At 39.4% G+C, this 12,983-nt stretch overlaps 1 long non-coding RNA gene across 2 annotated transcripts in view; it reads right to left on the minus strand.

The window, feature by feature from the left end:
• LOC141008566 (uncharacterized) overlaps positions 1-12,983 on the minus strand; it is a 123,899-nt gene that overhangs the window by 38,616 nt on the left and 72,300 nt on the right. For both annotated transcript variants that reach the window (XR_012180086.1, XR_012180087.1), the window contains exon 3: positions 9,462-9,518. This is a non-coding gene — a long non-coding RNA (uncharacterized lncRNA). The remainder of the gene's footprint in view (positions 1-9,461; positions 9,519-12,983) is intronic.

Genomic DNA, 12,983 nt, shown 5'->3' on the forward strand with positions numbered 1-12,983 from the left:
GTCTTGTTGTTGTGTTTTCTGTCTTGTTTTTGTGTTTTCTGTCTTGTTGTTGTGTTTTCTGTCTTGTTGTGTTTTCTGTCTTGTTGTGTTTTCTGTCTTGTTGTTGTGTTTTCTGTCTTGCTGTTGTGTTTTCTGTCTTGTTGTTGTATTTTCTGTCTTGTTGTTGTGTTTTCTGTCTTGTTGTTGTGTTTTCTGTCTTGTTGTGTTTTCTGTCTTGCTGTTGTGTTTTCTGTCTTGTTGTATTTTCTGTCTTGTTGTTGTGTTTTCTGTCTTGTTGTGTTTTCTGTCTTGTTGTTGTGTTTTCTGTCTTGTTGTGTTTTCTGTCTTGCTGTTCTGTTTTCTGTCTTGTTGTTGTGTTTTCTGTCTTGCTGTTGTATTTTCTGTCTTGTTGTTGTGTTTTCTGTCTTGTTGTTGTGTTTTCTGTCTTGCTGTTGTGTTTTCTGTCTTGCTGTTGTATTTTCTGTCTTGTTGTTGTGTTTTCTGTCTTGTTGTGTTTTCTGTCTTGCTGTTGTGTTTTCTGTCTTGTTGTTGTATTTTCTGTCTTGTTGTTGTGTTTTCTGTCTTGTTGTGTTTTCTGTCTTGTTGTTGTGTTTTCTGTCTTGTTGTTGTATTTTCTGTCTTGTTGTTGTGTTTTCTGTCTTGTTGTGTTTTCTGTCTTGTTGTTGTGTTTTCTGTCTTGCTGTTGTGTTTTCTGTCTTGTTGTTGTGTTTTCTCTCTTGCTGTTGTGTTTTCTGTCTTGTTGTTGTGTTTTCTGTCTTGTTGTTGTGTTTTCTGTCTTGTTGTTGTGTTTTCTCTCTTGCTGTTGTGTTTTCTGTCTTGTTGTTGTGTTTTCTGTCTTGTTGTTGTGTTTTCTGTCTTGCTGTTGTGTTTTCTGTCTTGTTGTGTTTTCTGTCTTGTTGTTGTGTTTTCTGTCTTGTTGTTGTGTTTTCTGTCTTGTTGTGTTTTCTGTCTTGTGTTTTCTGTCTTGTTGTGTTTTCTGTCTTGTTGTGTTTTCTGTCTTGTTGTTGTGTTTTCTGTCTTGTTGTGTTTTCTGTCTTGTGTTTTCTGTCTTGTTGTGTTTTCTGTCTTGTTGTGTTTTCTGTCTTGTTGTTGTGTTTTCTGTCTTGTTGTTGTGTTTTCTGTCTTGTTGTTGTGTTTTCTGTCTTGTTGTGTTTTCTGTCTTGTTGTGTTTTCTGTCTTGTTGTGTTTTCTGTCTTGTTGTTGTGTTTTCTGTCTTGTTGTTGTGTTTTCTGTCTTGTTGTGTTTTCTGTCTTGTTGTTGTGTTTTCTGTCTTGCTGTTGTGTTTTCTGTCTTGTTGTTGTATTTTCTGTCTTGCTGTTGTGTTTTCTGTCTTGTGTTTTCTGTCTTGCTGTTGTGTTTTCTGTCTTGTTGTTGTGTTTTCTGTCTTGTTGTGTTTTCTCTCTTGCTGTTGTGTTTTCTGTCTTGTTGTTGTGTTTTCTGTCTTGTTGTGTTTTCTGTCTTGTTGTTGTGTTTTCTGTCTTGTTGTGTTTTCTGTCTTGTTGTTGTGTTTTCTATCTTGCTGTTGTGTTTTCTGTCTTGTTGTGTTTTCTGTCTTGTTGTTGTGTTTTCTGTCTTGTTGTGTTTCCTGTCTTGCTGTTGTGTTTTCTCTCTTGTTGTTGTGTTTTCTGTCTTGTTGTGTTTTCTGTCTTGCTGTTGTGTTTTCTGTCTTGTTGTGTTTTCTCTCTTGTTGTTGTGTTTTCTGTCTTGTTGTGTTTTCTGTCTTGTTGTTGTGTTTTCTGTCTTGTTGTGTTTTCTGTCTTGTTGTTGTGTTTTCTGTCTTGTTTTTGTGTTTTCTGTCTTGTTGTTGTGTTTTCTGTCTTGTTGTGTTTTCTGTCTTGTTGTGTTTTCTGTCTTGTTGTTGTGTTTTCTGTCTTGCTGTTGTGTTTTCTGTCTTGTTGTTGTATTTTCTGTCTTGTTGTTGTATTTTCTGTCTTGTTGTTGTGTTTTCTGTCTTGTTGTTGTGTTTTCTGTCTTGTTGTGTTTTCTGTCTTGCTGTTGTGTTTTCTGTCTTGTTGTATTTTCTGTCTTGTTGTTGTGTTTTCTGTCTTGTTGTGTTTTCTGTCTTGTTGTTGTGTTTTCTGTCTTGCTGTTGTGTTTTCTGTCTTGTTGTGTTTTCTGTCTTGTTGTTGTGTTTTCTGTCTTGTTGTTGTGTTTTCTGTCTTGTTGTGTTTTCTGTCTTGTGTTTTCTGTCTTGTTGTGTTTTCTGTCTTGTTGTGTTTTCTGTCTTGTTGTTGTGTTTTCTGTCTTGTTGTTGTGTTTTCTGTCTTGTTGTTGTGTTTTCTGTCTTGTTGTGTTTTCTGTCTTGTTGTGTTTTCTGTCTTGTTGTTGTGTTTTCTGTCTTGTTGTTGTGTTTTCTGTCTTGTTGTTGTGTTTTCTGTCTTGCTGTTGTGTTTTCTGTCTTGTTGTTGTATTTTCTGTCTTGTTGTCGTGTTTTCTGTCTTGTTGTGTTTTCTGTCTTGTTGTTGTGTTTTCTATCTTGCTGTTGTGTTTTCTGTCTTGTTGTTGTGTTTTCTGTCTTGTTGTTGTGTTTTCTGTCTTGTTGTTGTGTTTTCTGTCTTGTTGTTGTGTTTTCTGTCTTGTTGTTGTGTTTTCTGTCTTGTTGTTGTGTTTTCTATCTTGCTGTTGTGTTTTCTATCTTGCTGTTGTGTTTTCTGTCTTGTTGTATTTTCTCTCTTGCGTCTTTGACTTCAGACCAGCTTTTTGTTGGTCTATGGTGCTGTCGCTTTCTGCTGCCTCAAGATAGCAATCTGCCATCAGTGCGCCTGACCACACCTCCCTTTAAGACAAACACACCCAGGGGCGCACAGGTGGGCGCAGGTACATTTACTATTTACACAATGTGTGAAAATGACAACTGCGTCAGTCTGAAGCTAGCAGTGACACTTGAGCTCCGCTGTGTGCCACTTTGTGTGCCGTTGCAACATCTCACTGATTTTGATAGGACACGTCACAAATGTAGGCTACTGTGACTGACTCAGTCAGCATGAGACGTTCTTCTGATATTATTTATCCCGGGTGCACAGAACAGCTTTAGTGCAAATAAATACAACCATGATGTAGCTAGCTACTACAGTCAGCCCACATTCATGAGCCAGCCTATCACTCCTTTGCAAGAAAACACAAAGCCAATCCTAATAGTGATATTGGTTTGGGGAGGCGGGACTAGAAGAGAACAAGATCACCAAATTATTGCCAGGGACAAGTTATTACTCACTGGATACTGGTAGGGACATGTCCCTAGCGTCTCTACTGCATTCTACACCCATGACTGTTACATGTCAGTAGCACAGCTGCCTGCACATACTGTAATGCAGATGTGCAACTCTCAACAGAGGTGAGAATGAAGTGAGACGTCTCACTCCTTAGCTACTATTGTTATCAGCTCTGGAACGTTTATGTGTCTAATCAGGAATGTTATTCAGACTTTGTTATTTGTTATCAAGACAACAAAGGTGCTGCACAAGAAAGGAGTCAATTTTTGCAATTTTTCACAGATTTACCTGCACTTAAAAAAAAACTGCATGTACGTACCAATTTGGGTGCACAAATTATCAGATTATATCGCAAAACCGTTTATTTTTTACAACTTGTCCTCTGATCCATTGGGCATATTCTTAGCTTTTTTGGATTTCAGCACTTATTCAGCCAAGATTCTCCAAGAATTATGTCCACATTTACATCCAGCACCAACTTATGGTGGCAATGCAGGAAGAAGTGTGCGCCTTGTGAAGTGAAGCACAAAGTTGGGGAGAGGATGGGCATGTAAGACTCTAACATAACTTTAACCATACCACAGCCATATCTTCTAGCTCTAACTAGAACCATTTGACAAAAAAATCCAAAACACATTGGGTGTGTCAGTGAATGTAAACCCTGATTTTGCAGAATAATGCAATAATGTGTTGTTGTGTGTATGGCAGTTTAGGTTGATTATTTAAAATAATATTTTATTTTAGCACAATGTCATCATCAGCAATTGAACCAGAGCCACAAAATAAAACCCAAAATGTGATAAACTGCAGTTTTTTTAAATGCTTTTGTGGGAACGTCCTGAGAATACATTTGGTTTTAGCTGCAGTGTCTAAGTATATTCCTGCATACTAATTGTAACCTGGTTGACACAACTGGAAAGGCTCTTGTGAAATGTTGTCAAACCCACAGTAACAAGATGTTGCTTTCATTGTCAAAAGGATTAGTACTGGGCAGACAGTTTTCATTTCATGAAACAGAACACTCCTATAGTTGTGCCCTGACATTTTTCTCCACAGCCAAACAAGCTGTAAAATGAGAGGTCTGGGCAGCCAACCTGCTTTACCTTCAGTATTGCATCCACAGTACATACAGCTGGCTAACCAGAGTTGTCAGCAAAGTAGCTCTCAGTGCTGATGTCAGGAACATGTGGAAGCCAGAGGAATCCAGTCAAATGATGCATCAGTTCAATCGAATAGACAAAATGAAGCAATGCATCATTCTACAGACAAACAGTAATCAATTATACAATAAATATGTAATCAATAAAGCTGTATCACAGCCATCATTCCAAACGTGGACAACGCTGACTGGATGATACACACTTTTCCATAAAAGGTCGATATCAACCCTTCATAGAAACCCAATTTATCACATGGAGAGGATTCTACAGCTGTACTTGTTCTCCAACTGTGAATCATTTATCATGCAAAGTACTTGAGTTCTCTGGTGCATTTGGCCATATGGGAACATTGTGATGCACTTTATTTCCTAGACAGATGATAACGGGTGAGGGAACAAGGCAGACAGGAAGGAGGAGGGGGAACAGTGCTGTCTACGACTTCCTCCAGCTCTTAAAGCCCTCAAGAAGAACAATGATTTCTTCCCCTGAATCTGCTGCAGCACTCCAGCACAGACAACACCACTGGGAGGTGTTTGCCAAGAAAAAGATGGAGGAAGAATACCCCCATGCCTTACTGAAAACATTAACTTCCACAGAAAGCGCTGCATGGAGGAAGCTGTTCAATCAATGCACAGCTCTTGAGAACCATTGGCTGGCAAACGAGTGATGGTAAAGGTTAACACAACATTGATGACATGTATATGTGAATGATAGTGATGAATTGAAAAAGGCTTATTGTCTATGACTATAGATGAGTATATATTCAGATAGACAAATGTAAAGGCAACAGAAACTGTGCTGATCAAATTGCTCTATCTGGAATACATAGTCTCTATTATCACTTTTTTTCTCCCTCAAGAGGACCAAACACACAGACAGAGGAAGTTGGTGTTGTTCTCTCTTAAATAGACAGTTTTGGTAAGAGGAAAAAGAGGGGGAAAGCTCAAGTACTAACGGCAAAATAAAAGTTTACAATGCATCTATCTTATCCACTTAAATAACGAAATGGAGCAGGACAACTTCTCATTCCCAATAACTGAGACTAAAGACTCATCTGTTTTGAAACAAAGTCAATTATATTGTGAAAAAAAAAATTCCAAACTACATGATAAGATGTTCAATTTGATCTCTTCCCTCCAAAATTACACATGTAATTGTTATCTGATCCAGCACTCTTAATAGCACTCTCTTTGTAACTGCATGTAACTCCAAAACTGATGATTCTTACAAATTGATTCATACAAGTGTTTTCTGCCACCACTATGGTTAAGATACACCAAGCCTACATCAAAGAACTAGTGCCGCCCAAAGTTGACTCTTCTCGCAGCAAAGACTACAGCCGACAGATAACTAGCTTGTACATTTTGCACCAGTGTGAGAGGAAATTATTCTGTATCCCACCAGGTGGCAGTAGTCTGTATTCGTCATTCAAAAAGAGAAACCATAAGACTCAGAACTGACCCTTGTTTTTTCTCGCTAATATGGAAACTTCTGACAATAAATACCTGATAAAAAGTTGCAAATGGCACTGACAAAGAGCTGAAGGTGAAAAGTAAGGAGAAACTGCACTAAACGAGTGAAATCATGGCTACTACAGCGACAGGCTCAGAAGGTTTTCTCTTTCTTTTTCGTTTCTCTTCTCGTGCACTGATTCACTTAGCCGAACAGCCAATCAGAGTGATTTCTCTTAACGATGGGCTCTGCTGCAGATTCTACATGCTCAGTCGGCGAAGAGCAGCCAACAAGGGCTGACTAGTGCCAAAAGTGTGGAACACTTACAGTAGCAACAACCAGGGCCACAGAGCATCACTGACGGCCTGACAATGGTGTGTCAGGGTCCTCAGGCACTGAAACCAATTTGTATAAGTTAAGGAAATGATCAAGGTAATGGTAAAAGGAAACCAATGCTGACTGTGGAAATGGAAACTCTTCTTCTAACCTACCAACCTTTTCCAAGCCAAGACCACTTCTCATGACCAAGATCTACCATTCAGAAATGGGCTTAAAAAAAAGCCCAAAGACATTTAATTCTGAATAATGCTGACTCTTTTCTTTTTCTTTTTTCCCCCAACAGTCCATTATTAAAGATTGATTCTTACAATTGTATTTTTTGTCAAGGCACAGTACTGAACATTAAACACAGTTTATTCTAACTAGTTAAAGACAGCAACATAAGTCTCCCCACGACACCTCATGCCAACAAAAAGGAAATAAATAAGACATTGAGTCCTATACACAGCATGTCATTGCAAACCATGCAAACCTTCCTTAAGTCTGTGTGATGACTGTGACTGCACACTATCAGTCCATACATACGTGGCATAGGTTTCATACCATATTGGCATTTGTACAAAACATGTCATACCACGTTCACATCACATGTTTATTACCTGACTTTTCTATCAAGAGGTGGAGGGGACAGTGGGGTAGTTAGAGGCGACAAGGCTGCCAAGCCAGTGGCCGCAGTTCAAGTCTGCATTTCAGCATTTTTAAGTGTGAAACCACTGGACACGATAGTGTTTCAAGATTTGTAAGCATGACACCATTGGATATTTTAAATAAGGCCTTATGACAATTTCCAGCCATGTTTGTGGCCAAAACAGGTATTTTAAACAGCTCTTTTTTTTTGTTGCCTTAACCAAGTGTGTTTTGTGCCTTAACCTGACCAGAGCACAATCACAGTGTTGTTACAAGAGAAAAAAAAGAAAATTGTTATATGTATTCTCATTATTATTCTGGAGATTGGGTTGATCAGTAAGTGTTGTATAGTTGGACTCATAGTTAGAGTAACCTAGTCTCACACAGCCAGTCAGTCGGTCAGTCAGTCAGTCAGTCAGTCAGTCAGTCAGTTGCCTGTCAAACAGGCAGGTAATGTGCTTTGGTTTGATTCATTTCATCTCTTAAAAGGTCATCCCACAGAGCTAAGTGGAAGATTTTGCTTTCAGTGCAGGAGAGCATAGTACATTTTCTCCTGCTCAACAAAAAGTTGAGCTTTGCTCTGGCTTGAATTATTATTATTTTTGGCTTGAATCACTTTGCAGTTCAGTTATTTTCCATTAGGTAAGGAAAATGCATTCATCAACTTGCCAGTTTCAGCGTCAATATCAATGACACGGATTGAAAATGGATGAAATGATGAAATGGATTTGTGATGAATTTGACAATGTCCTCCATGCCATGCATTTCCTGAAAAAGCCTGTCAAATTCACCTGCCACTTTATCCACATGGGCACAGAACTGTTCAGGTTTAGCGTGCCTCACATTCTGCGCCCTTCTCTCCAGGTTTGGTCAGTGTGTCAGTCTCCCATTTTAACTGAGCGTTCACATACCCAATTTGGCTTTGAATGCATTGACAGTGCTAATCATGTGTTCCACCTCTCTGTCTTTACCCTGTTATTTAGAGGTGAGTTCATTCAGTTTGGCCATCAGGTCTGTAGGAAATCCCAAATCAAGAAGCCAAGCAACAGTTTTTTGTGATGCCCGTTCCCGACCTCCAAAAACATAACAAAGTTCAGCATGTAGGAGCGAGTCACCAGAAATAGCATCAACATTGTCTCATAAGGATTTGAACAGTCAGTGCTAAGGTCCTTTTGACCCAAACCAAGCTACGTCTTGCTTCCCACCTGCTGATTAAAGTGAAGCCACAGAGTTACTGACAACTCCAACCCAGGCTGAGTTAAGGAGGACTGACCATGGACCATGACTGTTTCATCTTTTTCCAGTAATCTCAACCTTAACTGGGTGGATTTGGTGGTTCAGTTACCTCTGACTGAACTGAAATGAGAATGGGTGAAATTAAAATATTTCTAGTTCAATCTCCCATTTGTAAGAGTAAGAAAGAGCTCCTTCTTTCACAAATTTCACAGACTAAACTTGGGAAGTACAGTATGAATGGGAAGTATTCAAGTGGAAACCTCAACAAAATGGCCTTGAACACTTGAATCCCATATCTCCTGCCTAAGCTTACTGTAAAGAAAAATATTTTTCTTCTACTTCTTATTGCTCCCCCAGGGGGTGTGGACTCTTAATGCCCCCCCACTGCACTCTGCTTCAGCGCTTTCTCCCGGGGAATGCCATTGGCATGAGGCAAGAAATCTTTTTACTGTACAGCACCTTTGGGCCACACACACATACACACAAAACCGCACACACACGGGTCACGTGGCATCAGTGTGCTTTGTTTGGATTGTGAACATTTTCTACCTCTTCAGAGCAGATTAAAAGAGAGAAGCTGCAGCCTGAGGCATTTCACACCAGTGACAGATGAAAGGTCTTGGGCTGGTTTCACAAAGACAGGCATTGGCTATGGTTTGGATCTAATAAACTTCAAATAGATGATCACCTCACAAACAGTGTTCCAGTTTTGGAAAATCTAGACTACCTAGAACAAATCTGCTACCAAATCTGGGTAAATTAAGACTTTTCAGAATAAGAGCATAGTTCTAAGATACAGTCACGCTAGCTGATGATGTGTGCCTCGTGGCAGAACATTTACAAGATAATTTTATTTTAGTGAAGCAGTAACCAAATTCCTACTGGCTACTGCTGTCTCTTTAAATTGAACCCTATTATAGCTTGCTCTACAGGATTGTTAGCAAACTACAAATTAAGCTTTTTTCCCCTTTTTTGTCAATTGTCAGCAGGTGTTACTGTCAGTTGTGAGCAGGTTTTTTCTGTTGCTCTTACAGTAGTTCAGACGTATCCTGGGAGAGCAGGGCTTAACTTTCTAGGCTTAAATTTAGTCCTCATTTTGTCCAACTTCCCCACATTACACCAGTCAAGAGTGAACTGGTTTAACTACGTAGACCAGTCATACATATCTTTGTGAAACCAACCTCTGATTGGACAGATGTGTGGGTGGTTCAGTTGGGGTAAGAAAGCCATTGATTTTCACATGTTTGTATGAGCCAGTATTCAAAATCAATGAATACTTTCATGGTTGAACGCCTACATGTTGGTGGATCATGTGCGAGCTGTCAAGATAGACTTTGCTGCAAGTGTCACATCCGCATCAAAAGGCAACAAAGATTAAGGAAAAAAAGCCAAACAGATTTACAGCCATTCAGTATAGTGAAGGTAACTGGCTTACCTTTTGTGTATCCCCTTATATGCCCTCAGTCTTCAGCAGTAGAGTCCTCCATGATTACTAATGTAAACAGAAACAATTTCAATTAGAGCAACCAAAACAGACACCACACCTGAAACCCATGAATTTGACTTGACTTGACAACCATCTTCCATGTCCCAATCCATTTTAATATCCACAAACTCAATCATGTCATTGATATGCATGGCAGGAAAAATAAGAATGGACTGACACTGGAGAGAAAGACAAAGATTATCTGGATGATGACCATGGTAACTTGGATTAAATCTAATTTTAGCTCTATTGAAGGACTTGACTTTTAATTTCTGCACAGAGCTCCAGCTCGCCATTCATTTTGCACTTTTGGCTCATTCTATTCTCAACAGGTTCAACAGACCTTCAGTCACTCTTTGATCGAAGTGCATTCAGCTACCACAAATAATGACTCCAGAGAAACTCAAGTACCAAACAGGTTCTGCTTTTCTTTCTACAGATGCTGTGGGTCAGGCAGTCAGAACTGTTTTTAAGAATTCTGTTTGTCTTCATTATAGAGAGAACTGGAGAGGGTGACACCGCATAGAACGAGAAGAAAAAGAGGGCTTAAAACACTTTGTGAAGGAATGAATAGAAGAAGTATCACAGAATTATGATGACAAAATTCAGCTTGACACATTTCATGTTCGGGTCAATGACAGGACATGCATACTTTTGATTATTTCCTTTTTTTTTAAAAATGTATCAGTCTCCTATAAAAACTACCTTATTTGAATAGATTTTCAGTATGTTCCAATAATATATATTCTTTTATGTTTTGGCAGGTTAAACCTTCAAAATGAACAGATTAAGAAAACTGTGCAAAATGGTGTTTTTTTTAAATTTGCAATTGTATTTTATTTTGAATTTATTATCATTAAGCTTTTGAGATAATTGAGAAACTTGTATCCTCTAAAAAGTCGAGGTCGCACAAGCATACACATGGCACTTTAAAGTGAAGTGGTAATAACATTAAACAAGATATTGAATCATCAAGAGATTCATGGTGACCTTTGTGGCTGAATGAATAGTTTATGTTGAAGAAAATAGCTATTTTCAACTTGTAGGTAGGCTGACCTTCCATGTCAGGTGGTACAACTGAAGTAAAACTAGAAAAATGTAATTTTATTATAAAAGTCTTTATATACCAGCTTAGACATTATCATGCTTTAAACTACAGTTATCAGAGGAGGAAGAGAGAGTACAAATTACAAAAATTGTTCTGTCCAGAACAGTAAATCATAAAATAATAGACAGGACACAGTCACTCAATCTGCAGCAGAAAATTCAGAAATGCGAAAGACCCACAGAGCCTCTTGGAGACAATTCGTTAGATATCGTCCTTTCTTTGTAACACAGTCAATAAGTGTCAATAAGTGTCTCTTATTCAGATCAAAGACATACGATTGACATACAATAAAAATGAAAAGCTATCACTATGACACCTAATTTATAGGTTTCAGTAGTGACATCTGAGACATTACCAATAGCAAGTCGCTGAGAGAACCAGCAATATGTCAAAAACTAAACTAAATGGTAGTTTACCATCTCTAAGACAAACTGTGACTTTCTTGACTTGCACAATTATCCTTTTAACTGACAAACATCATATGTGTAATCCACGAAACAACTCAAATGGGATCAAAAATGTAATAGTCCCTCACCAGCGAGTACTGTACACACTCTTTTCCACAATAAGATCCTGTGGGGCACATCGTAAGGGGCGGGACTTCAAGATGTGGAAGAAGTGCCAATTCAAAAGTTCTACATGAAACTGATTGCATGGGGCAGTTAAGAGTTTGCCACAGTGTAAAAACAGAAAGCATACAATAGTTCAGGGGAAAGGTTCTCTCCGGCAGGTAACCCACGATCTCAATACATCCACACAAGGAGCCAATATAATTGTTAGCTAAGCTAGGTCAGCTTTCTAGCTACGTTAGCTAAACTGCAAGTACAAACAAAAACAGCACACCGCTAATTTTAATACTTCATTGTCTTCCTTGTAGTCCCAAATTAGCAAATATTGGCAAATTAATTAGCTGCCAGCTTCTTTGACATTAAGATAATGTGACCCTGAGAGTGACGTAGGCCTCACATGAACACCACAATCTAGCCATTGGTCTAACGTTGTGTAATGAATACACCTGCTCCATCTCTCTCTACCTCATCTTCTGCCTGACTCTTTAATCTTTGCATGTATGTGTTAGTGTGTCTCCTAGACACACTACGTCCATACCTGTCCTCTAAACGTCCTCATTGGGCTCCCACAGCTGTGGTCAAGCTGCCTGTCTGTCTTGCGTTAGCAGGCAAGCGAACAAGATGTTTCTAGCCTGTGACTGATATCCTGTCTGTCTGTTCTAGACTCTAAGACTGACTACTAACAGTGTCCTCTTATCATTTCTACCATATGGAGACCACTTTTTGGCCAAGCTGTGGACACCGCTGTGACAATTATGTCCACACTGACTGAAATTGAAAACTCTCCAGCATTGATTTCCCATGCTTGTCCCAGTCAGCGTCAAATTGCAGCAAGTTGGCTAACTCTGACTAATTTAGCATTCTTGAAATCTTTGACTGTACCTCTTCTATTATTTCTCTATATCAGGACACCTTAAACAACAAAGGTCTTTGCATAGGCAACATTGTGTGTGGCATACTGAATAATAGAGAAGGAACAAAATGGCAATTTACTGTGAACATCACTCTAATATAGAACTGCTAAAAAGCTCAAAATGGTGTTTGTGTAACCGAGGTTACTGACTGCTACTGTGCGTTTCAGAACTGACCCTTGATTGACACTAAACCATTCAACAACAATAAGAACAGTAAATCCATAAAGCAGTGACCATTATATGAAAGCAGATAGAATGAGGACAAGTCACAGTACGAATCCTGCATATTCACAATCAAAAGAGCAACAGCAATATTTTTAGCTGTGATGAAAAAAGCACCAAGTCCATTATCTGGCTAAGTATAACAGGAAACAAACAGTCCTTTTAAGCCTCTGTGAAACCTTTCATCTATTTATACTGTGAGAGGCCTAAATGAACTTTGCTCACTTTGTATTCTTTAACAAAAAACTGAGTGGAGGTCGGCAGTGGCCTGCTTTCTCTGGTCTCCTGTCCCTTTAAAGACAATGACCTGACCAGCAGGGCAGCTTGGCTGGAGATGAGAAAGCAGTTATTTCCAGCACCCTCCTCATTTATTTGTGTACATGTTTTAAGAGACCTAAAGCAGCAGTCTGGATGCCTGGGTGCCATGCTGATAAAGCAAGATGGGGACTCTGTGCACTTTACCCAGGGCCCCTGAGTGAGTCGAGGGGCAGTGTGGGGGGGCTTGGACAGGGGATCAGGGCTCTAAGCCAGGCGGATACACTCGGATGGATAACATGTCTTTAATGCTACTGATGGACTGCCCAACTGGCGCCCCGGCTGCCTGGCAACGTGCCCAGCGTTCTTCCACTGGCTGAGCGGCTGTATAGCTTGGATGACT

Source organism: Pagrus major, chromosome 2 (genome assembly GCF_040436345.1).
Source record: "Pagrus major chromosome 2, Pma_NU_1.0".
In the NCBI taxonomy this organism is placed as follows: Eukaryota; Metazoa; Chordata; class Actinopteri; order Spariformes; family Sparidae; genus Pagrus; species Pagrus major.